The sequence below is a fragment of the Lithobates pipiens genome, unplaced genomic scaffold (assembly GCF_037356315.1).
Source record: "Lithobates pipiens isolate NorthernLeopardFrog02 unplaced genomic scaffold, aLitPip1_a1.2 Scaffold_8, whole genome shotgun sequence".
Classification (NCBI taxonomy): Eukaryota; Metazoa; Chordata; class Amphibia; order Anura; family Ranidae; genus Lithobates; species Lithobates pipiens.
Window position 1 is genome coordinate 123,094,398 of NW_027507903.1, and position 26,975 is coordinate 123,121,372.

General features: G+C 44.3%; 1 long non-coding RNA gene and 1 pseudogene across 1 annotated transcript in view; one reads left to right on the top strand and one right to left on the bottom strand.

Moving 5' to 3' along the window:
• The window catches only part of LOC143964504 (uncharacterized), a 28,174-nt gene extending 1,922 nt beyond the window's left edge, over positions 1-26,252 (bottom strand). Inside the window, exon 1 of the long non-coding RNA XR_013271153.1 lies at positions 25,306-26,252. This is a non-coding gene — a long non-coding RNA (uncharacterized LOC143964504). The remainder of the gene's footprint in view (positions 1-25,305) is intronic.
• On the top strand, positions 23,476-23,558 carry LOC143964659 (U2 spliceosomal RNA; annotated as a pseudogene).
• Positions 26,253-26,975: the final 723 nt, after the last annotated feature.

Genomic DNA, 26,975 nt, shown 5'->3' on the forward strand with positions numbered 1-26,975 from the left:
GGCTTGAGATGCATTCTTAAGTATTAGTGAGCCATTATAAGGAAAAAAAATGTATCCATCACTCTTCTCCCTGGCTCACAAGTATCATAAAGTAATGCCTCCAACTGTACATAAAGGTAAAATCTCAACAGTGGAGGAAAAACATTTAGTTATTAAACAATAGGGTACAACAGAACACTCATTTTCCATCTCCCATATACAGTATCCCACCCCTTAGGTATTTTTATGGGCCATATGTAATTGTATGTATAAAAAGATTTTCCATCGTTCTAACTTTGGTTAAATTATCTCAGATGGCAAATAGAGGGGGACAGTTGTTTTATCAATCGGAAGGTCTATCTACCTTCTTTCCCTGTCTGATTTACCTGTATAGAAAATCTCATTTGACTATGTTGGGGCTGAGAAATATAACAAAAATCCAAAATTCAACAATAAAAAAAATACATGTTGGAATAACAAGTTTTGAACACCAAACTTTCCTTTTCAAGAGTTCAGAAGCACAGAAGCTTATCAAAGTCCTACATTTCTGGTTAGGGACAGCAGAGTCTTAGACATCTGGTGATCAGATGGGAGCTGGAGCACAGCAACAGAAGCGCCGTATCACTCATACAAATAATTTTTTTTATCCATAGAACTATTACATAGATGTGCGGGTATTTTACCAACATGGCAGATGATACTTTGGCTTATTTGCACAGACAGTTCAGTGGCAAATTCTTTATAGATGGTGGCTGTTGTCACGAGCATTTGTCTCCTCCTTCAACATGCTTATGGTTGATATCAAGGCATGTGTCATTCTGACTGTCAATCCAACATTTCATAATTAACAACAGTGCCCATATAACCCATTATAGATTTCTGCTGAGGTAAATCCATGTTTACTAATGGCCTGGCCTAACATTAAAGAAATTCAGCTTTCTTTGTTAATAAATGAAGCACTGTTGCAGTTATATTACCCATCTACTACCTGAACTCTACACTATTTTAAATGTAAAGTAAACCTTTTCAGCACTGATTTCCTCTCACACTGCAAGGCCATTCTAGTAGGCTAACCGACTCCTGTCTACATTGGCCTCAATATGTGCATACAAATTGCCCATGCATACGCATCACAGCACTCTACATGCTAGTCCCAACCCAAGTAACTGGTTAGATTGAGGAAAAACTTAGGAACCTATCTCATAATATTTCACCAAGAAAATGTTATGAAAAAGGCTATCAAATGTATCGAACATAGTGCCCAAAGGGGTTATCCAACAGGATTACTGAGTGTCAGGTATGACAAAACAGATATATGCATACTTCGAACACTTCATCCCGCAGGACTAACTTTCAAAATTGCAACCATAAGAAAAGTATCTTTGGATGAGGCTATAATATAAACCAAAATTAACAATTATGAGTAAAGATAAAATGACTTATTTCCTTAATAAACAATACGACTGGCTTAAATTGAAAGTGTCAGTCATGTAGAAAAAACTGTTCAAACAAGGCACCAGTTATGTGTAGGACCCAAGTTCAAACCTTCAACCTATAAGATTTTACTTTGATTACATGTTCTCTCCCTATACTGTGCACATCTTTGTGGATTTTGTTTTTGAAAACTTGAAATCACAGCTCCACCACAATGACTATGGTAGAATGAGGTGTTGCACATTGGCACAGCTGCTATAGTCTAACTTGAGCACACAAAGGAAAGGACAGTACAGAAAGATGTACAACAACATTTTTAGTGTAAATTTTTGAGTCCCCACACCCTCCAAGGCACTCAAAATAATTATACCATCCCAAATGTGGATACACTATCACGGATAAAAAAACCTCTAGTTTTTTTTAACTGTTTCAAATTCAGCCTTTTTAAATAACTATCATTCAGCATCCGGATTATACACTGTTCTGTTTTACAGATGGTCTTAAAGGGCGTTCATTGCATTTCACATCATTCGCATATTACAAAGAAATATAAAAACAATAATAAAAGGATGCAAATTGTCTATGGAGGCAGGGATGTGGGATCTTCTTTAAAATCTGTTATATCAAACCATATTAGGCAGGTTGATTTATGCCATTCAGCACAAATAAAATGATTTTAGTAGAGTATCATAAAATTTCCATTCTAGAAAATAACTAATTGTTAGATCCTTTGCACAGACAGTATTTACAGTTGTGCTCATAAGTTTACATACCCTGGCAGAATTTATGATTTCTTGGCCATTTTTCAGAGAATATGAATGAGAACACAAACCTTTTTCTTTCACTCATGGTTAGTGTTTGGCTGAAGCCATTTAATATCAATGAACTGTGTTTACTCTTTTTAAATCGTAATGCCAACAGAAACTACCCAAATGACCCTGAGCAAAAGTTTACACACCCTGGTGATTTTGGCCTGATAACATGCACACAAGTTGACACAATGGGGTTTGAATGGCTATTAAATGTAACCATCCTCACCTGTGATCTATTTGCTTGTAATTAGTGTGTGTGTGTGTGTGTGTGTGTGTGTATAAAAGGTCAATGAGTTTCTGGACTCCTGACAGACCCTTGCATCTTTCATCAAGTACTGCACTGACGTTTCTGGATTCTGAGTCATGGGGAAAGCAAAATAATTGTCAAAAGATATGCAGGAGACGGTAGTTAGATTGTATAAAACAGGAAAGAGATAAAAAGTTATCCAAAGAATTGAGAATGCCAATCAGCAGTGTTCAAACTCTAATCAAGAAATGGAAAATGAGGAGTTCTGTTGAAACCAAACCATGGTCAGGTAGACCAACTAAAATTTCAGCCACAACTACCATCAAAATTGTTTTGGGATGCAAAGGAAAACCCACAAATAACTTCAGGTGAAATACAGGACTCTCTGAAAACATGTGGTGTGGCTGTTTCAAGATGCACAATAAGGAGGCACGTGAAGAAAGATGGGCTTCATGGTCGAGTCGCCAGAAGAAAGCCATTACTACGCAAATGCCACAAAGTATTCCACTTACAATACGCCAAACAGCACAGAGACAAGTCTCAAACCTTCTGGCACAAAGTCATTTGTAGTGATGAGACCATAATTGAGCTTTTTTGTCCCAACCATGAACACTACATTTGGAAAGGAGTCAACAAGGCCTATGATGAAAGGTACACCATTCCAACTGTGAAACAGAGGTGGATCGCTGATGTTTTGGGCATGGGTGAACTACAAAGGCACAGGAAATTTGGTCAAAATTGATGGCAAGATGAATGCAGTATGTTATCAAAAAATACCGGAGGAACATTTGCATTCATCAGCCAGGAAGCTGGGCATGGGACATACTTGGACATTCCAACATGACAATGATCCAAAACACAAGGCCAAGTGGACCTGTCATTGGCTACAGCAGAATAAAATGAAGGTTCTGGAGTGGCCATCTCAGTTTTCTGACCTCAATATCATTGAGTCACTCTGGGGAGATCTCACACGTGCAGTTCATACAAGACAGCCCAAGAATTTACAGGAACTGGAGGCTTTTTGCCAAGAGGAATGGGCAGCTTTACCATCTGAGCAAATAAAGAGCCTCTTCCAGAAATGCCACAAAAGACTTCAAGCTGTCATTGATGTTAAAGGGGGCAATACACGGTATTAAGAACTGGGGTATTAAAAAGAGTAAACACAGTTGATTGATAATAAATTGCTTCAGCCAAACACTAACCATGAGTGAAAGAAGCGTTATCATTCATATTCTCTGAAAAATGGCCAAGAAATCATCAATTCTGCCAGGTTACGTAAACTTATGAAAGCAACTATATATATATATACACACATACATATGTGTGATTTTTTGCTATTGGAATAGGACCCAAGGGAGATATACATAGTGGCCATGTCACTGCTACTTTGTCTGCTGATGGAGTTCACAGTGACATCACAATGAAACCCTTTAGGATTACATACACATGAATGCCTCCAGCACAGGCTAAATGCACAGACACAATCAACCAATTGTTTTAAAGCGGTTGTAAACCCTTACATATACCCAGTGAAGTGACCAGCCTCAGGTGATAAACATAGATTAAACAAATGCTCCTACATAAGTTGTACTTGTTTATCTGCAGCCATTTAAAGTCCAGAATTTATACAGCTTTTCTGAGTTTTTAGAAAGCAGGGAACAGGAGCTGAAGTTATATTTGGCAGAATGCAGTGAGAGCTTATTGGAGGGAAGAGACATACCCCTCCCCCTTCACACAGCACACAGGAACAGAACTGCAGCAGTCAATCACAAGCTGTATGCTGGAGCTCCATCCCCTGTTCCTTTTAACCTCTTGGTGACAGGAAAGCTTGTCAGAAGTGACTCATGCAGATAGCAGAGGAACAAGGCAGCAGACAGAAATGACGCTTAATACTCTGGATTGAGACAAGTACACACTATAAAAGTATATGCTTTGTTCATATTTCAAGTCAGAGATTTACAACTACTATAACAAGACTTGTTCCCACTAGTGTGCTGGCTGGCAGCAGGCTAGAAAACTCCCAGAGTATTTAAAAAACACAGCACATCTTATAAAGTGAAGGTAATGAATGCATTCTAACCCTCTTTATGTACTTATTCATTAATAATCAGATAAAGAAATACATTTGTCAGGTTTTCTGTAAGCTGTTAAAAAAAAAAAAAAAAAAAAAAGTTTGCTAACTATTTTTTACCAAATTGAAAAAGGTGAACTGAATTTTGACATATTGTGAAACTTAAAAAAAAATACATGTTTTTGAAAATATGGCTAGGTTATTAGCAGGCTGTATGAATCTATAGCAGGTAAGACTCTAATAGTGGCCATACATGCTTCTACAAATGATAGATATCTCTGAATAGGAATAATCGATCTATAGTCAACAAACCATTGGATTGATACGACACACACAGGGAAATTCATTTCAAGCGATAACTGGACGATATGATCATAGGTTATTCATCACATCTCCGTTTTCACCATAAAATCTCAAAATACGATTGATCAAATACAATAAATTTCATGAACAAAGCATCTTAGTGCTGTCAATCGATGCCACAAAATCCGTAATTTTCCACACTGGTTAATCAACTTAGTTTGATCAAATCGGATCTAAATCAGTCAGAAAGAAGTTATGCCTATTTGATGGTTTACCGATTTGATTGTTTTGTCTGAATTGCACAATGATTGGATAATACAGATTGGCACATAGATATTTACCTGTTTGGCCATGATTGCCAGGACCTGCTACAATCCTTGCATGATATTGCTGGACTCTGGATTCTGCACATTTTCTATAGAAGAGGGAAAGATTGGCACCTGCTCACAGTAAGACTTTATAAATTTGCCCTCTTGCATTTCAGAAACAGCCAGATAATTACAAGAGATGATTGAAATCAGAGAATTTTGTGTAATTATTGGGACACCCATTGTTTATTCATTACCCAACAGGAAAAAGTGTCTATTTATTCCAGGCTTAAACATGGGATTTGAGAACATATCTTCTAGACGCAATGGGACAGAATCAAATTTACATTTAGAATGGAAACTTCTCCAAACTACAAGTAAATGCAATGTCAAGGGAGAGTTGTATTTGCTGTGCTTAAAGAGGATCTTCGGTCATTTAAAAAAAACAGATAAATAAAAGTCAGCAGCTAGAAATACTTTAGCTGCTAACTTTTATTAAACGGACACTTACCAGTCTATGGATCCAGTGCTGTTCTCACACTGCGGAGTTCTTCACCAGTCTTTGGGTCCCTGGCTCTGCCATGTTGACTGTGTGGAAGCCAGCTGTGACTTGTTGAGGCTCCACAGCTGCCTCCCCACAACGTTGCTCCCTATAAATGGTTCTGTCCTGCAGCCTGCTGATATATTTGACATGTTCCAGGCAGTGGTGGCTGGTGTTCAAAATTTCTTGGGGGGGGGGGGGCGCAAACAAACCAAAAAATACTAAACCCCCCCCATCAATGGCAGCCTCACTGTGCCCATCAAATGCAGCCACTGTGCCCATCATATGCAGCCACCTGTGCCCATCATATGCAGCCACTTGTGCCCGTCAAACGCAGCCACTTGTGCCCGTCAAACGCAGCCACTTGTGCCCACCATATGCAGCCACTTGTGCCCATCAAATGCAGCCACTTGCATCCCCTTTGCGGCTCTGACGGGTCCCCCTGCTCGCGGCTCTCTGATGGCACCCCCCCTCCAAAGGTGGTCTGGCACTTACCGCCAGTCCTGAGTCCATCAGAGTAGTAATGGCGGCGGGGATGTCCGTCCCCGTGTCTCCTCTGTGCCACCTCTTCCTAAGCACCAAGCATCCAATAGGATGCCCTGGTGCTTTGGCCAATCGGGAAACAGGTCTGACGACCTGCTCCCTGATTGACAGGGAGGAGTGTTAGTGTGAAAATAGTAAAAATTCATTTGCCATCATCACACAATTGGGTGAGATCAGGGCGCACTCTCTAATCAGGTGCTTCAAAAATTACCACCCCCTCCCCAGGGGATGGGGCGCAGCGGCCATGCCCCCACAATGCCCGGGCCGCCCCTGGTTCCAGGAGGTGTTGGAGGGGGGGTTCGAACTTACCCTGGGATCGCCTAGGCTATCAAAACTAGATACCCCCTGTTAGGATTATTCTTCTCTTGTGATCAGTCAAACTCCAGGTGTATTGAGAAGCAGACAATATATTTCTGATGTATCACACAAAAGGATGAAGCTTACAAGCCAAAAGATGCAGTAAGAATCACACAAAGCGATGTATAACACCCCTCCTAATACCAACAATAATATAGCCTCAATGCTTCTATTGGCTGAGGAAACACAGATAGCGTGCCTGGTACAAAATGGTACTTTATTTGGCTAATTAGTGTTTCCTGTACAGTCTACCATATATGGTTAAGCCTAATCATCCTACAACTTACTATGGAGTTAATTAAAGCAAAACGATACAGCAAGTTAATACAACAATATGCTCAGAAGTCATTTTAAAAATCAGTCTCTGGGTTATTGTTTTTCTAATAACTTTTCTAATAGTTATACAATAAACATTTAATACTTTTCTAAACCCCCCCCCCCCCCCCCCCATTTTTTTTTTAATTAGTGCCAGAGGGGTGGGATAATTAGGAACAGTGGAATAAACTTCCAACAGAGGTAGTGAGACAGTCAACAGTAAATGGCTTCAAAACATGCTTGGGATAAACAAAGATCTATAGTCAGACAATAAGGTTAAGGAAAAAAAAAAATTGCAGACTCAGTGGACTATTCAGTCTTTTTTTTTTTCCGTAATTTTTTTATGTTTCACTCTATGTAAGTTCCACTTTAATATGGAAAAAGAATAAAATAAACGGCACTAGGATAAATCTAAGTAAATGGCTGGGGAACTTGTTTCCAACCATTCAATCACTCGGGAGCTGCAATTCTCAAGTATAACATTAATACAAAAAAGAAAATGGGAAAAGAATAGAATTGCGCTACCCATATGATTGTAAGATAGAATAAAAAATAATATATATCAACCACCTACTGTTCAAATATTGTAAAAGAATCCTCTGTTATGGGGGATCATGGTGATTTGGTAAGAGTTTATTCTTGCTGGTTTGGTGGTGGACACAGTTTCTTGCTCATAGAGTTTGAGGATGGCCTTTTGACAATTTTATGGACATTTATCTCACAGTGCACTGGTGTATACTCATTTGTTTATAATGTTTTGGTTTTCAATTAATTTACGTTGGGCACCTATGGACTTTATATGTGTTATTTCACTAATATTGATGTTCATTTTTTTGATAAATTATTTATGGACATAATAATGATTTGTCTTTAAAAACAGAAAATATATGAATAAGTGCAGCGCTTCAGAGCACCTATGTAAATAAGTGTGAGTATAATGAAAGTGAAAATAATCCTGTGACAATAACAAAGAGTCTACTAAAGTCCAAAGGGGGTGTAGACAATCTCTAAGTCAATCTCCATGGACTTCAAAGTGGTGTGTTTGGGACTTCTGAAGTAGTCAGATGGCATTCCTGGAATAATGACTCTCAACCTTCTCAGACCTCAGAACCTCTTGAGAACGAATTATAAGACAATTAAAGAAGGTGGATACTCTTACCAGATGAGTTGGACACATCCACCATATAGTAGTGTGTTGTGGGATGCCCCAGTAGACGACTTTGTGGTCGAAACATGTAGGACCTGCATTTTTCTGCTCCCCCACATTGCAATTTTTGTTTTTTATCACGTGATTTTTATGGATTTTAAATTAGACTTTTTTTAATAAACCGTTACTGGTTGTATTTCACCATGCGAGGTGTCTTTTATGCTTTGTCCTCCTTATGGTGAACTCCCACGAGATACCTGGTGCCAAGTTCCGCAGTTATCCACGGCTCGGAAGGTGTATCCGCTTCTTCTAATTGGAGACTACGAGGAATTCTGAGAGGAACCATCATCCGGCGAGTCGCATCTTGGGTGGCATTGGTGCCCCCTACAAGCCCTACACGACACACTACTATATGGTGGATGTGTCCAACTCATCTGGTAAGAGTATCTACCTTCTTTAATGGTCTTATAATTCGTTCTCAAGAGGTTCTGAGGTCTGAGAAGGTTGAGAGTCATTATTCCAGGAATGACATCTGACTACTTCAGAAGTCCCAAACACGCCACTTTGAAGTCCATGGAGATTGTCTTAGCCCTTGTACACACGGCCGGACATTCCGACAACCAAATCTGTCGGATTTTGTCCGAAACTGTTGCATACACACAGTCGGACAAAGTTGTCAGAAAATCCGATCGTACTTAACGTGATGACGTTATTTAGTTAGGACGGGACTACGTTCAGGCTAGTAGCCAATAGCTTTGGTCTAGGAATTTGATCTGAGCATGCGTCAGTTTGTCCGATCGGAATTCTCTACACATGATCGGACAAAGTCCGATTGGATCATGTTGTCTGAAAATTTTATAGCCCAGCTGGAAAACTTGGTCCGTCGGATACTCCAACGGAAACAGGCAGATGGAGCCCACACACTGTCGGATTATCCGACAACACGGTCCATCGGAATGTCCGACCGTGTGTCCAAGGGCTTAGAGATTGTCTACACCCCCTTTGGACTTTAGTGGACTCTTTGTTATTGTCACGGGATTATTTTCACTTTCATTATACTGACACTTATTTACATAAGTGCTTTGAAGCACTGCACTTATTCATATATTTTCTGTTTTTAACTTGGTTTGTTTGTGTGCTAGCAGCTTGGCTGTGCTTTCCACAGGAGTATTATAAGTTTTGCTTGTCAGCGAATTCACCACTTATTATTTATTATATTAGCGCAGTGTTTTTCTTTTGTATTAGAATGATTTTTCTTTGGTTATCATTGTTCAATTGTGGACTTATATCCATTTTGAACCTTATCACATTTTTTCACTCATTGTCACGTTATACACAGGATTCTTGTACAATATTTGAACAATAGGTGGTTCGTATATGTTATCTTTTTATTCTAGCTTAGAATCATATGGGTAGCGTTATTGTATTATTTTCCCAAATTCCACTTTAATGTCTGTGGGAAGATGAGTGGCTATTAATATTAGAGCAGGCCAGCTGTATGGTGTTTATAGCTGTAAGCTGTGCAGTTGGAGCAGAATTCAAGCATTTTAAAAGTAATCCTGAGCATACAATAAAAATGTAGAAGTTACAGTAACTGCCTGTTAAGATGATTGGCAAATTTAGAGATAAGGGAAGCTGGATTGTTATTTAACTTTTGACTTCTGCTGTAAAAGGTGAGCAATGTCCCTCACCCTCCCTATTGGTCTTTTATTATATGTTGCCTCACTGATCAACATCACAGGAAAAGTTTAAATTTGCATACAGTTTCAGTTATCTATATTTCTGGATCTACTCATAGTCGTGGCATGAAGTTGTAATAATAGTGGTGCTGCGCTGTTGAATACCAGATAGTATGCAATAGTTGAAAAACTTCCGCTTAAAGTGCAAGTGCAAAGAGCATCAATAAATGCAAGTGTTTAAATAACCCCACAATAAACTTGTGCAAACAAAGTGTAAATGTGTTTCAAGGTAAATTGGTGACAAACATGGTATACATGTGTAAAAATAGCAGGCAGATGAATAAATAAAGTGCAATAAAATCAAATGTTCCAAGTGCCATGCTATGCACAAAATAGCATTAAACAAAATAGTATTTCATAAGTCAATCAAAGGTTGATCGGTAAGTGATGAATTTAGGGTTGCTCCTATACCGATACTGGTATCGGTGCAGATACTAGGCATTTTGGCAAGTATCTGCACTCGCGAAAATGCTCCAATACCCTAACCCGCTACCAGAAGTGACCTGAACTGGACACATCAGTTGCAGCCTGTCAGCTTCACCTGTACTAGGATCAGGGCTTTTTGATAGTTTGTCTCCCTGAGTACAGTGTGGTGACAAGGGAGATGCTGGTGTCCCATCTAGTATGGTCAGGGGTGAGAGGGGAGCCTCAGAAGGTAGGATGCACTTTCTCTGACTTGACCCTGAATGCCAACGCCCCCGGAATGATCTGGCTGCATAGAGGCAGGGCTTGCAGTAGGGGATGTCTGTGCAAGAGACATCCAGGTACTTTATATTAGTACAACAATGATAGGTAAGGCATGTGCACAATGTAGCTTTCAAGGGAGGGGGAAGATGAAGCCAGTAGAGGAGGTGTGAGCATGAGTCAGAGCTGAGGAGGGGTGGATGGGGGATCACGTGGATGAGAATGCAGTGGAAAGAAGTGGTGGAGGAGAACTGAACCTTGCACTCTGCATGTAATGTACCTGAACCCTGTACTTTGTATGTAATGTGCCTGAACTCTGCATGCAATGGGCCTTAACCCTGCATGTAATGTGCCTGGACCCTGCACTCTGCATGTAATGTGCCTGGACCCTGCACTCTGCATGTAATGTGCCTGGACCCTGCACTCTGCATGTAATGTGCCTGGACCCTGCACTCTGCATGTAATGTGCCTGGACCCTGCACTCTGCATGTAATGTGCCTGGACCCTGCACTCTGCATGTAATGTGTCTGGACCCTGTAGTCTGTATGTAATGTGCCTGAACCCTGCATGCAATGCGCCTTAACCCTGAACCCTGCATGTAATGCGCCTGGACCCTGCACTCTGCATGTGATGCGCCTGGACCCTGCACTCTGCATGTGATGCGCCTGGACCCTGCACTCTGCATGTGATGCGCCTGGACCCTGCACTCTGCATGTGATGCGCCTGGACCCTGCACTCTGCATGTGATGCGCCTGGACCCTGCACTCTGCATTTGATGCGCTTGGACCCTGCACTCTGCATGTGATGCGCCTGGACCCTGCACTCTGCATGTGATGCGCCTGGACCCTGCACTCTGCATGTGATGCGCCTGGACCCTGCACTCTGCATGTGATGCGCCTGGACCCTGCACTCTGCATGTGATGCGCCTGGACCCTGCACTCTGGATGTGATGCGCCTGGACCCTTCACTCTGGATGTGATGCGCCTGGACCCTGCACTCTGGATGTGATGCGCCTGGACCCTGCACTCTGGATGTGATGCGCCTGGACCCTGCACTCTGGATGTGATGCGCCTGGACCCTGCACTCTGGATGTGATGCGCCTGGACCCTGCACTCTGGATGTGATGCGCCTGGACCCTGCACTCTGGATGTGATGCGCCTGGACCCTGCACTCTGGATGTGATGCGCCTGGACCCTGCACTCTGGATGTGATGCGCCTGGACCCTGCACTCTGGATGTGATGCGCCTGGACCCTGCACTCTGGATGTGATGCGCCTGGACCCTGCACTCTGGATGTGATGTGCCTGGGCCCTGCACTTTGGATGTGATGTGCCTGGACCCTGCACTCTGGATGTGATGTGCCTGGACCCTGCACTCTGGATGTGATGTGTCTGGACCCTGCACTCTGGATGTGATGTGTCTGGACCCTGCACTCTGGATCTGATGTGTCTGGACCCTGCACTCTGGATCTGATGTGTCTGGACCCTGCACTCTGGATGTGATGTGTCTGGACCCTGCATTCTGCATGTAATGTGCCTGGACCCTGCATGTAATGTGCCTGCACTCTGCATGTAATGTGCCTGGACCCTGCATGTTCTGTGCCTGGACCCTGCATGTTCTCTGCCTGGACCCTACATGTTCTCTGCCTGGACCCTACATGTTCTCTACCTGGACCCTACATGTTCTCTACCTGGACCCTGCACTCTGCATATTCTGTGCCTGAACCCTGCATGTTCTGTGGCTGAACTCTGCATGTAATTTGCCGGAACCCTGCACTCTGCATGTAATGTGCCTAAACCCTGCACTCTGCATGTAATGTGCCTAAACCCTGCACTCTGCATGTAATGTGCCTGAACCCTACACTCTGCATGTAATGTCCCTGAACCCTGCATGTAATGTGCCTGAACCCTGCCCTCCTAACCCCCTGTACTGTGCCCCCCTAACCCCTTGTACTATGCCCTCCTGCCTCCTGTTCTGTGCCTTCCCTGTGTTGCATCCTCATTCCCTCCACCAGCTGTCACCTCTGCCCCCATGTCTCCCAATGACCCTCCCATTCCCACCCTCCCCCCCCCCCCAGCGATCACTGCCTTTTCCATCCCAACTCTCTCACCCCATAATCCTTATTTCACCCCACCCCCAACTACCCTGCCCTCACTAACCCTTCTACTTCCACCCTGCCCCCATCCAGCCTCACCCAACGCCCTAACATACACCCCCCCCCATCGCCTACTCTTTCTAGGCGATAGGTATCAGTAATTGGTATCGATACTCGTACTCAGTGTTAAAAAAGTGGTGCATCTCTTGATGAATCCCTTCACCAAGAACAGTGAATGAATGGCTGATACCTCTGTGTGCACAAGCCTCTTACTTTACTGTTGTAAAGTAACAGCATGAAAAATCTTAGCCAAGTGCTTCAAACGGCCTCCGGGGGTCCTTCTCTGGTAGGTCTGACTGGTGTTTGCTTATGGTGAATGGTACCTCCTTTTTAAAAGGAATTAATAAACGGCGAGCTCGTATTCCTGCGTCACGTCCGGTTTTGCCTATCGCTCAATCCCCACGTGACTTCATCGGGGTATCATCCCCCTGCTCCCTAACTCAGTGTGATAACAGGCAGGGGATCCTCTCCCCACACCTGATGTCACAATTTAAAAACAGCCTGGCTATGCAGGACTCTGCCCACACAGCTGCATCATTCATTTACAGTTTACTGTGAATGAATAGACTACAATTACCTTCAGACACCGCGGCCAATGGCTTGTACATCGGAATGGACTGCGAGGGCGCTGATGAGCACTCTCATAGTTCATTCACAAGCCCTGAAGCTGAATCAGAGGTACACGCTGAAAGCTGCAGGGCTTGTCTGCAGAAGCCTGATATTGTACCCTGATCCACTGATCACTGTGCTATGCTTTTCAGGCTCCTGAAATTAATAAAATGAATGCACATTTTGTTTCTACAAAAATATATGCATTTATTGTTTTTTTTTTCTTAAAAGGTGAGCTTATCCTTTAAAGTGGTTGTAAACCTCAAACATGAACAATGAACAAATCACATCCTTCTACAGTGTGTACTCACCTGAATCCAAATCACCAAGTGTGGTACCTTTTTGATGGATCCTTCTGCTGTCTGCAGAAGTCACAGATAGAACTCTAAGCCAACTCCTTCAAGGGAAAAATCAAGCTTATCTTACCACCAGCCCGCAGACAACCAAATAACCTGTCTAACAGTATGCGTTAAAAGCAAAGGGGTTTAGTCTGCACACATTTGTAAATGCATGCGTAAGCCACAGAGCCTCGTCAAGGCACCCTGGTATCTGTGGTACCTAACACTAATTTATAAGTGTCCCCACAGTGGAGGCACATGCATTCTGATGGATAGGTGAGAGCAGGTGGACCGGAGGGGAGCCACCCCTTCTTAAAGGTGCAGGGCAACACTGAACACCCAGTATATAGAACAATGGCTGCAATGGTGTCAGTGCGTTGCCTGACAAAAAAACACAACAGTGATACAAAAAAGATGCCACTTGCTCCCATATATAGCTGGCTATTGCAGTAAGAAGCATTGGAAGGCTACCAACAGGTACAAAAAAAGCCAAGGATAAATCCAAGGCAAAGGCCAAGCTTAATTTACCACCAACCCACAGACAACCTGTCTTAGCCCTTGTACACACTGTCGGAAATTCCGTCGGATTGTCCGACCAAAAAAGTTTGAGAGCTGGATATAAAGTTTTCCGACAACATGATCCCACGCGTGTCAGTTCCGATCGTGTGTAGCCTAGTCCGACGGACAAAGTGCCACGCATGCTCAGAATAAATTCTGAGACGGAAGTGCTCGGTCAGGTAAAACTACCGTTCATAATCGATATAGCACATTCGTCACGCTGCAATGTTAAAAATTGTTTAATGCAGAGCATTCTCTTTTTCTTTATAATGCTACAAGAATGAAGTTGTTTTGCTGCTCATATTTATACACACACTTCTCCAAAACTTATTTCTTTATTCTTTTTCCTCTTTTTTCATGAATACAATATTTTTATTCGTCACATCTCCCCAATCATTTTTTTTTGGTTTAAATTTTGTGGTTGGTTTTTTTAATCAAGATCTCCTTTTTTGACATTTTGCTCATCTTTAATTTTTTTGGTGTGTTTTGTGTGTCAACTTACCACAACGCCATTATTATCTTTTTATTTTATTGTTTTATTTTTTAATCTCTAGGAGGTTGTTTGGTGTTGGTGCCCCTTGTTTAATTTGACTTTGTATTTTTGAAATGTACCTGCCTACTCACAAATAAACTGTCCTTTTTGAAGTAAAACACATAGGCAAGTATTTCTTGAACCCAAAAAAACCTTTATTTAGATGTCATAAACAAATAAAGAGGGTGGCAGCGCTGGAGAAACTGGGGAAATTAGCGAACCCTTTGGCCCCCAGAGCAAACATCAACTATTTAAACGCAAAAATTGGTGGCCTGAGGAGTACATATCTGAGGGAGAACAGTCTGGTCCTGAAGTCCAAGAAACCCGGAACAGCAGCAGATGACATCTATGTCCCCAGGCTGTGGTCATACAAGAGCCTGCATCTTCTGTCTGACCAGACTGAACCCAGGTCATCACTCTCTGGTCTTCCTTCCACGCTTCCATCCAGGCTGTAGTGCTGGAGGTGTGGCAGGAGGAGGAGGAGGAGCATGGTAAAAATCACACAAGTGTGTTCTTTGTGTGATTTGGTCCTTCAACCCCTTATTGAGTGTTTGGACAATTAGCTCCTCACACATGAGGTGTTGCCCCTCCTCCATTTGCTGGAGTTTGCAGGCAGCCAAGGCGGCAAAGGCTTCTCGATATGTGGGGGTGACTTTGAGGGTCACTGAAGCCTCCCCAACTAGCTTGAGAGCCGACTCCTCCACATTCCCCCCTTTCTGGCCCTTTTGGGTGGAAGGCGGAAGGGAGGGACTTGTGATTCAGTTAGGCTCCTAGGCCTGCCCACCTCTTGGCTGCCACTTACCCCTGCCTCCTCCTGGCTGCCATGTTCCACAGCCACCTCCTGGCTGCTGCATTCCACACCCTCCTCCTGGCTGAGGTCTTCATGTGTATGAAAAAGGGACATCGTTTTAGTTTTTAGTTCATCAAACACGCACAATTTTCAGCTCTTGACTGTTGCAAATTGTTAACAAATAGAAAAGACATCATTCTGAGCCCAGCATTTTTCATTCTTGGCCCAAATATTTTGGCCACTGCTGTCTATTGATATGTGAATCACTTTCTAAAATTAGCAATTGGTGAGCAAAAATCAAGTTAACATCATTCATTTTTACTCCAAAAATATGTAGAACAATACTATACCTGACTCAAGCTGGGATCCTCCAGTTCTTCCTGTCTGGAAGGCCCAGGTTGGGCGCCGAAAGTCTCAGAAGGGGTGGAATGAAGCGTAGAAGAAAGCGTGGAAGGAAGAGTAGAGATGGATTCCCTGACCTCAGCCTGGTCTGACAGAAAATGCATCCTCTCATAGTACCACAGCCTGGGGACATAAACGTCATCTGTTGCTGCTCCAGTTTTCATGGACTTTCACCTTCTCCCTCAGATATGTACTCCTCAGGCCACCAATTTTATTTTTTTAAATAGGTGATGTCTGCCCTGGGGACCACTGGCTTCACAAACTCCAGCAGTTTCTCCGTCGCTGCCTGCCTCTTTCATTTGTTGCTGTAGTGGGGATGTGTAGCTTGCCACAGATAGGGCAGCTCCCTGTACTTGTCGATGAACAGGGGGAGAAAGCTGTGGTCATTAAACCCATCCATATTATTTTACCTGCAAGACACAACATAAGACAAACCCTAATGTCAGGCTAAACTCTCCTAATCTTGTCCCAATATAGGCCTCAATCTAGAAGCAGTAAAGGCTAGTGATGTACCAAGTTAAAATTGTACCTTTGTTCTGTATGTTATGCTTTGATACATGCCCGTTTACACAAAAAAAGCAAGTTAGAAAAATGTTACCAAAAATATTGTTTTATATACACCAATTATGTTGGTTTGTTGTAAAACCTTTTTCTAAAAGCACACGTGAATGTGCTTTGAGTAAAAAGTTAAATTATCAACAATGTGTGGCTTCCCTTTTCAATGCGCAAAAGCAGTATTTGTAGTAAAGTTGTTGTTTTCTGTGACAATGGGTGTTATTTACTAAAGGCAAATCCACTTTGCACTCCAAGTGCAGTTTCAGGTGCACTTTTGCCTTTAGTAAATAAAACCCACAGTGCTTTTTAAATTTCCCCAATCACGCCATTTTCATGACCCCACATATTTCTGCCATGGTGCTGAAAATTAGCAATATTTTTGTCAGTAATGCACTACATACATTAACAACAAAAACAAGATGTGTGTAGCAGACCGACATCATAATAAGATTATCTGAAGAAGAGACTGTCACCTCATCTCGCTCTGAAATTGGGTTTGCACTGTTGTAGAAAAAGGCCCAAAAAAAAACAACAAAAAAAACTTAGGAGACACCTAAAACAAAGCCAAGCAGTAAATGAAAACAAAGATTATTGAAGTTTGAAAGAAAAATGTATTAAAAAAAATGCCTCTCAGACATTGTCTGGCATATCAATGGCCCCCCCTACCCACAAAGTACTCCACATATCTTGTTCTGACCTCGCGGGCGCTTTGGAGGGGCAAGCCAGGATGGCCAGCATCAAGAGCCGTCAGGTTGGCATTTTCAGGTAAGTCTGCTTCAGGCCCAACTGATGGCACATAGTTTGGTGAGTGTTTTTTCAAAAAATTGTGCAGAATGCAGCACGAAAGCACTATATGATTGAGTTTATATTCTGCCATGTGGATTGGAGTCAAAAATAGGCGGAACCCGCTGGCCATTATCCCGAAAGTGTTCTCCACTACTCTTCTGGCTGTGGCCAGCTGGAAATTAAAGATCCTCTGGTCTGGGGTGAGGGTCCTCATCGGGAAAGGCCGTATCAGATGGTTTGCCAGAGCAAACGCCTCATCCGTGATGAAAACGAAGGGGAGTCCTTCCACATTCTTCTCTGGAGGTAGCAAGCCCAGACTGCCACTCTGGAGACGCCAGTAGAAATCTGTCCACATGAACACTCCACCATCCGACATCCGGCCATTTTTCCCCACGTCCACATACAGGAAGTCATATGTCGCTGACACCACCGCCAACATCACAATACTATTATACTCCTTGTAATAATAGTAGGACCCTGAGTTGGGGGGGTGGGACAATGCGGACGTGTTTCCCATCAACTACACCTCCACAATTGGGAAAGTCCCAACGGCTGGCAAAGTGGGAGGCCACAGTCTGCCATTCCAAGAAAAAAAAATTGTCATTTTGCACATAAACATTGCAAGCAGATTAGCGTCAAACATTTTTGGCCAAGATCAGTATAACATTTCTGGAAATTAGTATTTAAAGCCAAAAGTATAAGTTCCCCTTATCAGATTCCTCACCTCCCCATCTGATGGCTCATTGCAAAAAAATTAGGGGGGGGGGGGTGATTTGGACAAGTAACCCTCTCCACTTCATTGAGAGCTGGATACATAAATAATGTGTGATACTTTGGCCAGCCCCTCCTTACTTACACTATTGGCAGCCCACCGGACAGGTAAGAAGCATCATAATACAAAAAAAAGGAACAAATGGAAGCACATTTTGACATTCTGCTATTACCTATCAAGATAATAATAGGAGAAAAAAAAACTGTAAACAGTAGCATTTGAAAGTATTGAGGCAGGCCTTTGCACTACATGCTTTGGTGAATTCAACCATAAATCTGACCACAAAAGAGGTAGGTATAGTGTGTATTGGGTTTGGCAAAGTCAGCAGATAGAGTATTGCTATCAGCTGACCTAGCAGTTGGGGGGAGGGGGGTTCCTAATGAGTTTGCCCACCAAAAAAAAAAACTCTGGCACTCTGCATGAATTTAAGCACACACAACATTTGTACACATTTTAGGGGGTGTTTAGGGGAAACCAATACTATGGAGCTGACAAAATACATTGCTAAATGACTAGGCTATAGGTTTATGGGCCCAGAAGAGCATGCTGGGGAAGTTATAGGACAGGTCTCTGGAATAATGATTCCCAGAGCCTGGGGGGGAGATGCCTGTCGAGAACTTGAGGTCCTGAAGACTTCTCCCTGTCGCCAAGTACTGCAACGTGGCGATGAGCCCCTGCTCCGGAGTGATGGCTTGCCGCATGCAGGCATGTAGGTATCCTGCCTGCTGATATAAGGGGACAGCAAAGCCAGCCGACGGTGAAAAACAGGGTCCGTCATCCGGAGATAATTCCTGAAATCATCAGGATTATTCTCCTGGATCTCACAAAGCAAAGGCATGTGCGAGAATTGGTCACACGGGAGCAACCATTTCTTGCTCCACGAACTCCTCCCTGCACAGCACGAACTCTACGACGAGTACGAACATGAAACATGACTTCAAAACGGTCGGCTGGTCAGAACGGACTAACAGAAAGCACCGATAAACACAGATATAGTCCGTAATGACCAACAAATGCGAACTGACTACACGCACTGATAAGCAGATACACACCGAAAAGCACAAACTGAAGAGCAGTAACGATCTGAAGCACAAATCTGAAAAGCGCGAATCGTCTCTAACCAAACTTCTACTAACACACGATAAACACGAGATCAGCAGAAGGAGCCCAAAGGGTGCCACACGTGGTGCTGAACTTCCCTTTTCTAGTCCCATTTTATGCAGTTTACATCACCGTGTTCTTGTCGACCGGAAATTTGCGACAACTTTGTCCGACCATGTGTATGCAACACCACTTCCGGACTAAATCCGTCGGAAATTATCCGACGGATTTTGTGGTCGGAATGTCCGACCGTGTGTACAAGGGCTCACAGTATGCGTTAAAAGCAGGGGTTTCCTGTGCACACATCTGCACATGCAATAATAAATGCACATTTTTTTTCTGCAAAAATATATGCATTTATTGTTTTTTTCTTAAAAGGTGAACTTATCCTTTAAAGTGGTTATAAGCCTCAAACATGAACAATGAAAAAAATCACATGCTTCTACAGTGTGTACTTTGAATCCAATGCACTAAGTGTGATACCTATTTGACGGATCCTTCTGCTTTCTGCAAAAGTCACAGATAGAACCCTAAACCAAGTCCTTAGCCTCTTGGGGGATGCCCCCTCCGGCACATAGCAGGCGACTCATTGATCTAGCTTGTCATGTTCGGGACTGAGGCTTGAAAGCCAGTAGCTAGCAGTAGGGAGGCTCCCAACCACCAGCTGGATAAGTTGCAGCAGCAGGAAACCCTGGCAGATGGCATAGGCTCACCCGGGGTGGGAGTGTAAGCACTAACTGGTTTTCACCAGAGCGCTTGATGGTGGAGATGGGTTTTCTGATGTGTTAGTACCAGGTCGTAGTCCCCAAACCACCTTATCAGAAGGTGAGCAAGCCGGGGGCCAGTAGCAATTATAGCAAGTTGGGATTAAGAAGTGTAGTTGAGGAATAACTCAAAAGTCGGTAACAAGCGGTAGCAGCAATACAGATGGCAGTAGGAGTGACAAAAGCGAACAGGAAGTGCATGGGAGGGCATGGCTTAAATAGGAAGTTCATGGGAGGAGCACGGCACAAGGCAAGATTGTTCAATAGATCAGACAGGGCACTGTGCAGCATCTCTCAGGTGGCTCAGCAAGAAGATGCAGGTTCAGAACCGGGTCCTGACAGAGCTCTGTGTTTTTCTCTATGAGTCTGTATATCAGGGATGTGTCCCTTGTCTCCAATAAGCTATCAGATTTCACAAACCTCTGTGCTCTAGCTCTGCAGTGTGTGTGGCATCAGATCCCTGCCCCCTGCTGAGAAAAACCCTTTGATCTGTGTGTTTCAGAATGATCTACAAAGGTAATGGGTACAGGTAAACAGGTACAACTTATGTAGGAGGGTTTGTTTCATCTCTGTGTATCACTTGAGGCTGGTTACTTCATTGATTATATGTAAGGGTTTGCAACCTCTTTAATGCTGCAGAGAATGCGGTTATAATGACATGCATGCCCCCAGAGGGTAGGACTTTGGCACCCTGTGCTCCTAAAGTGGATTTATTGACACCCTGCATCATTTAACCCAGAAGATGACTGACACTGGACCAAGGAGCAGGATGTATGATGCAGTACTCAGATGAAGAGCGCGAGTACTGTTTGAAATTTTTGACCTGAAAACAAAAGAACATTACAGCAATACTGCTTTCTATTTAATTTATTTGGTCATTAATAAAAACACTAAAATGAGCCATGTCTATGTGGTTCATGACAATGAATTTAGCCCGCCTAACTTCAGATCTAACAATGACTGGTGACCTGTGAATGAAAACTACAGGAAAGCAATGTTTTCCTAATTACTGTCTGCAATTTGAATTCCATTTTGTGCAATTTATTTAGCTGATTGGGATTTTTCTTGCTGCTGGTATTCCCTTGTCATAAGTGTGCATGTGGTAAGGAAATATTATGTGCAGGTGTCTAATCAATGCAGCATATAAATGTCTTAGAGAACTTGCCTTGTTAGTAAAAATACAACTGCGACTCTAGAATTTTCACTGATCACATACTGCAGGCATGTCCAAATTCCGACCTGCGTTCCAGTTTTGAACGTAGGGTTGCCACCTGTCCAGGATTCACCCAGACAGTTTGGGTTTTGAATCATGTCTCCGGGTTTCAGTTCACATGAAACCCGGACTCAATATTCAGACCAGGCTGTGGCTCCCCAAGTAACCGAGATAATCATACACAAATCTGTTGCCATCCTGGAGCCATAGGCACCTGTTTGGGGGCAGGTTTGACTGAAGGTGGGGGGTGATAATGTCAGCAAGAGCAGTTTGGCCACACCCACTGTTTGCCAAGGCACTCTCTGTGCGCTACATTACTACTCTCCTTGGGGCAAGGTCTTTTATAATCCAACGTCTTTTATAACCCTATAGTGTTTACTGCAAAAAAAAAAAAATTGCCTTGCTGCAAAAGTGTTCGGGTTTGGCTTAAAGAAAAGGTGGCAACCCTATCTGAATGGCCCGCCTGGTTATTTGGATATATATATATTTTGTGGCCTCCAACGATCTTCCAGCGCAGGGGCCACAAGAAATATATATGCTGGCTGCCTTGGAGGGGACAGGGAGGAGGCGGGATGAGTGCCGCGCACACAGGAGAATTTTCTGTTTATACAGCAGCCTCTGTAATAGGAAGTCCTGTCTCCTGCGCTGCCATTGGACGACTGTTCTGTCCATCATAGGAGGCGGGACTTTGTATTAAAGAGGACGCCGAGAAAATGGCAATTTCCAGTAGGTCATATTCAGCCGATACAGGATGGGGGGTCTCGAACCTAGGAGCTTCCAAGTGTGCCATATTTCTCTCAAAGCCACAAGGTTTCAGCATGCAGACCCAAGATGGTGACACAAGCGGCAATGAGTCCTCTTCTGCAGAGCGGGAGCTCCTGCCCCTGCCAATGGGTTGGTGCAGATACTTTCTAGAAAATTCAGCACCCGCCTCTTTTTCTTGCTTTTCCACAGATACTCCTCAAGGATTTTGCTTCTAATCCCCTTGTGGAGGCGGCCATTTGTGGATGGACATTTTATGGTAACACAACCTATCACATTGCTATAATCTTTTTATATGAACTATAAATGGAAGGACTTATGAATAAATGGTTGTGGAACTAACCATTTCTATTATTTCCTATGGGAAATTTGCTTTAATATACGAGTGCTTTGGATTACAAGCATGTTTCCGGAAAAAAATTATGCTCGCAATCAAATTTTTTTTTGTCAATAAATTTTTAATAAAGTTTCAAGTGATAACAGACATATACACAACATTCTAAATTTGTTCCTTAGAATATTACAGATCGCAATGCAGTAAACAAGTCTATAGCTTATTGGTTACAACCATAGCTCAAACACAACCGAAATCATGTTACCATTTATGGGTAGGCACTTATTCGAGGGTGACACCACCCTTACACTCCGGCACCCCATGGGGAGCTAACTGTGCCTTGGAGCGCAGTGCGGTACACCCCCCCCCCCCCCCGCTCATCTTAGCCCTTGTACACACGGTCGGATATTCTGACGGAAGTTGTCCGATTGGACCATGTTGTCGGATAATCCGACTGTGTGTGGTCTCCATTGGACTGTTTCCGTCGGAGTATCCGACGGACCAAGTTTTCCAACTTGTCTATAAAATTTTCTGACGACATGATCCGATCGGACTTTGTCCGATCATTTGTAGAGAATTCCGATCAGACAAAGTGCCACACATGCTCAGATCAAATTCCTAAACCAAAGCTTTTGGCTACTAGCCTGAACGTAGTCCCGTCCTAACAAGATAACGTCATCACGTTAAGTACGATCGGATTTTCTGACAACTTTGTCTGACTGTGTGTATGCAACAGTTTCGGACAAAATCCGAAGGATTTGGTTGTCGGAATGTCCACCTGTGTGTACAAGGGCTTAGAGTCGGAGAGGAATAAGTCCATTTATGGTGGTAAGTTTGTCCATTTGTATCCATAAATGTACTGTAGGTCAATCTAAGTGCAGATAGTCCAGGTTGATTATACCCACCAAGATATCTAGAGTTAGCGCACTCGGACTGTCTACTTCATAGCTATTAAGGTATTATCCAAACAAGATAATAAGGGGGAAAATTTGAAAGAAAGGAGTAACAATAACATAAAATAAATGAAACATACGCTGACCACCACTCAATTTATAGCTTGTAGGTTTAACCAAGGTTACAGTCTCATGTGTCTTTTAGACTAATTGTTCGATAGTGGGAATTCACCTAACCAACACTTCCATATATCATGACATTTTTGAGTAGAGTCTTGACTGAACGCCAGGAATCTGACACATTAGGGGCTTTATTGGATTTCCAAAACGATGCTATAGTCATGCGGGCTGCTGTAAGAATTTGGATGATTAGAGAGCGAAATTGTTTGGGGATATTCCCTATCCTTAGATGAAGGAGGGCCAGCTCGGCGTTTTTCACTCTCGGCCTTTTGGCTAAGATCAAGTGTAGTATCTGTTCTTATCAGTTGCCAATAGGTGGCGCTTGTTTACCGTCCCTGCTCTACGGCGAGGTGGAGTAGGGGTGGCGGTTGCTATGCAAAGCCTGTTGGTGTAAAGGTGACCCGGACTGGTTTGTAGCCGGTTCGGGAAGCCTCCTGATGAGGGCGGAGAACCACTGGTCGGCGCCAGGGGAGGGGACCCTGGCAGACCGGCTTGGATTGTGGCAGCTTTAGCCCCAGTCAGTTTTTCGGGAGGGAACGCTTAGCTCTTCTGTTCCAGCAGAGGGGCGGCCGGTACCTTTCGAATATAATTAGGTAGGAGTGACGGGAGTGAGGGTTTGACCTGATGGCAAAGGGTCTCACTAAGCTCGCTGATCTCCATGCCTTTCTGGCTGTGGTGGGGGCTGTCGTGGTCTGGGCTGGGCTGTCGGGGATGCTTTTGTTGGAAAGCCCATGGTGATGTGCCCCTGGAGTGGCATTCCAGGGGTGCCTTCTTTCACTGTGCGTCAGCACTTTGATTTAGGCACCTAGGTCACGTCACCATTACACGCTTTTTTTTACACCTGCCTCTAGGGCCCGGCCTTTTGGCTAGGACCAGAGGAATTTTTGATTCCTGGCCGGAGGGCCGGCCATTGTATTGCACAATGGCCACTTTTCACTCTCCTCTTCACTATCCCTTTCCTCACTTTTTATTTTTTATTTTTTGTGTGTGTTTTGTCACAGTCTGTCACTGCACGTTTGATGAGTAGGGTGTCGGTCCTCGGACCAATCCTGAAAGTCTCTGGGAGAGCGGACATAGGCCTTATGGCTTGGTCCAATCTCCATGAGGGGGGGCCTACCTTCGGGGAAGCCCCCACAGTACCAAGTACCTAGGAGGTTCTGTTTCGGCAGTCCTCCCGGGGAAAGGAGGGCTTCCGGTTTTGTCCGGGGCCCACTTGTTGAGTCTGGTACCTCAGTCCCCGTCTGGAGCCTAACGCCCCGGGGGATCAGGGTATGGTCCTTCTTTTGGAGGACATCAGGCACCCGTCTGCACTTTTTAGTGTTTCACTCTTTATGTGTGTGCACTTTTTTTATGCACCGGGTGGAAGTTTTTTGGGTGTGTTTGCACGCCATGGGCTTTTTCAATAGAAAAAAGAGATAGGAGTGTGGTCTGACCACAAAATAGTGTATTTTTGCTTCCGTCACTTTGGTTAAAAAATGAATGTCAGTAATAAAAATATTGATCCGGGTGTAGACTTTATGAGAGGCTAAATAAAATGTAAAGATTAAGACAGCGCCATACATTACAGAGGTCTCCTTTATGGAGGACTTGCTGTAGAGCAGGGCGTTTGTGTAACTTAGCTGTAGTGTCCATGTGGTTGTCCACTATAGTGTTGAAATCTCCACAAATGTGGAGTGTTCCTAATCGAACTTGTCGTATCTTCTTTAATAGTTTATGCACAAACACTATTTGATGGGTATTGGGTGCATATACATTTACTATTGTATATGTGACATTGTCAATATCACACACCAGGATAAGGTATCTCCCATTTTGGTCAGGTGTTAAAGAATGAAAGTTAAAGGCCACAGAGTTCCTTGTTGCAATCAGGGTTCCTCTTTTCTTAACTGCTGCATTTGCTGTAAATACATGCAAGAATAATTTATTGATTTATTATGAGTCTCCTGTATGCAGATGATATCTCCCTTTAATGCTTTTGCTTCTTGCCACATCGCCTTACACTTGAATGGGCTGTTGAGACCATGAGCATTCAACGAGACAATCTTAAGAGGCATTTGTTAAAGTAGGTGAAACATTGAGTACCTGAGAGTGAGGATATCTTCATCCGTCCAATGATAAGAGGGTTTCAAGTAGGTTGCTTCTGGTGGAGGAGTGATCCCAAAGGTAAATGTTGCGTTGCAGGTGTCAGCTTAAAAACTTAAGGAAAGTAAAAAACAACAAAAAAAGTAAGTCCTAACACGGAATGTAATAGAAGAATCAACAATGGAAGTAATAACTGCTTCTGGTTAACTGGGGGTATCAGCTCAACTGAGCCACAGGGTTCCCTGAATTGGAATTAGTGCACCTTCCTACTGTTTCCAATATTATGTTCAACCAGGGTCTTTGTTCCAGAGGGGGTCCACTTTTGATGGAGAGGCGCTTTCTGGGAGTGATTGGTGGTCCACGGGTAATAGACCCCATTCCTCCACCAATTTCATTCCTGTTTCTATTTTGAACACCATATAAGTCTTGCCTTTCCAGGTGATGATCAGTTTAGCACAGAAGCCCCGACAGTAGACCACCACGTTATTACGATACAGCTTGGTGAGTGGGACTAATTTGTTATGTGCTTGCATCGTATGTTTGGATAGGTCCATGATGCCCATGTACTGAGTCCGCCGGCGGCTGCATCCACCGCTCTCTCCTCTGGATCACAGAGCTGGCTGCCTCTGTGTTCAGCGGCCGCTCTGTAACATGGCCCCCGCCCCCAGACCTGCTTTTGTGATAGTAGAGAGAAATAACGTTCCGCCTATCACACAAGCCGGTCTGGGGGGGCGGGGCCATGTTACAGAGTGGCCGCCGTACATAGCCAGCCAGCGTTTTTATCCATAGGAGGAGATGCTGCAGGTACAGCCCGCCCTGTGTGCCACAGTGCCTGGATAGGAGGATGGGGGGGGGGGGGGCTGCAGGGGGCCCCCCTGCCAATTCTCCTACCCAACTTATTTTACTCACTATTTTATTATTCCCCAGTTCACCTTGTGATCCCTGCCCCCCCCCCTATTGCTCTCCTCCACCACCACACTCTCCTGCCCCCCCAGTGCTCTCCTCCACCACCACACTCTCCTGCCCCCCCCCATTACTCTCCTCCACCACCACACTCTCCTGCACCCCCCCAGTGCTCTCCTCCACCACCACACTCTCCTGCCCCCCCCCCCGTGCTCTCCTCCACTACCACACTCTCCTGCCCCCCCCAGTGCTCTCCTCCACCACCACACTCTCCTGCCCCCCCCCAGTGCTCTCCTCCACCGCCACACTCTCCTGCCCCCCCCCCAGTGCTCTCCTCCACCGCCACACTCTCCTGCCCCCCCCAGTGCTCTCCTCCACCGCCACACTCTCCTGCCCCCCCAGTGATCTCCTCCACCGCCACACTCTCCTGCCCCCCCCAGTGCTCTCCTCCACACTCTCCTGCCCCCCCCCAGTGCTCTCCTCCACCGCCACACTCTCCTGCCCCCCCAGTGATCTCCTCCACCGCCACACTCTCCTGCCCCCCCAGTGCTCTCCTCCACCGCCACACTCTCCTGCCCCCCGCGTGCTCTCCTCCACCGCCACACTCTCCTGCCCCCCCCCCAGTGCTCTCCTCCACCACCACACTCTCCTGCCCCCCCCCCCCAGTGCTCTCCTCCACCACCACACTCTCCTGCCCCCCCCCCCAGTGCTCTCCTCCACCGCCACACTCTCCTGCCCCCCCCCCCAGTGCTCTCCTCCACCGCTAC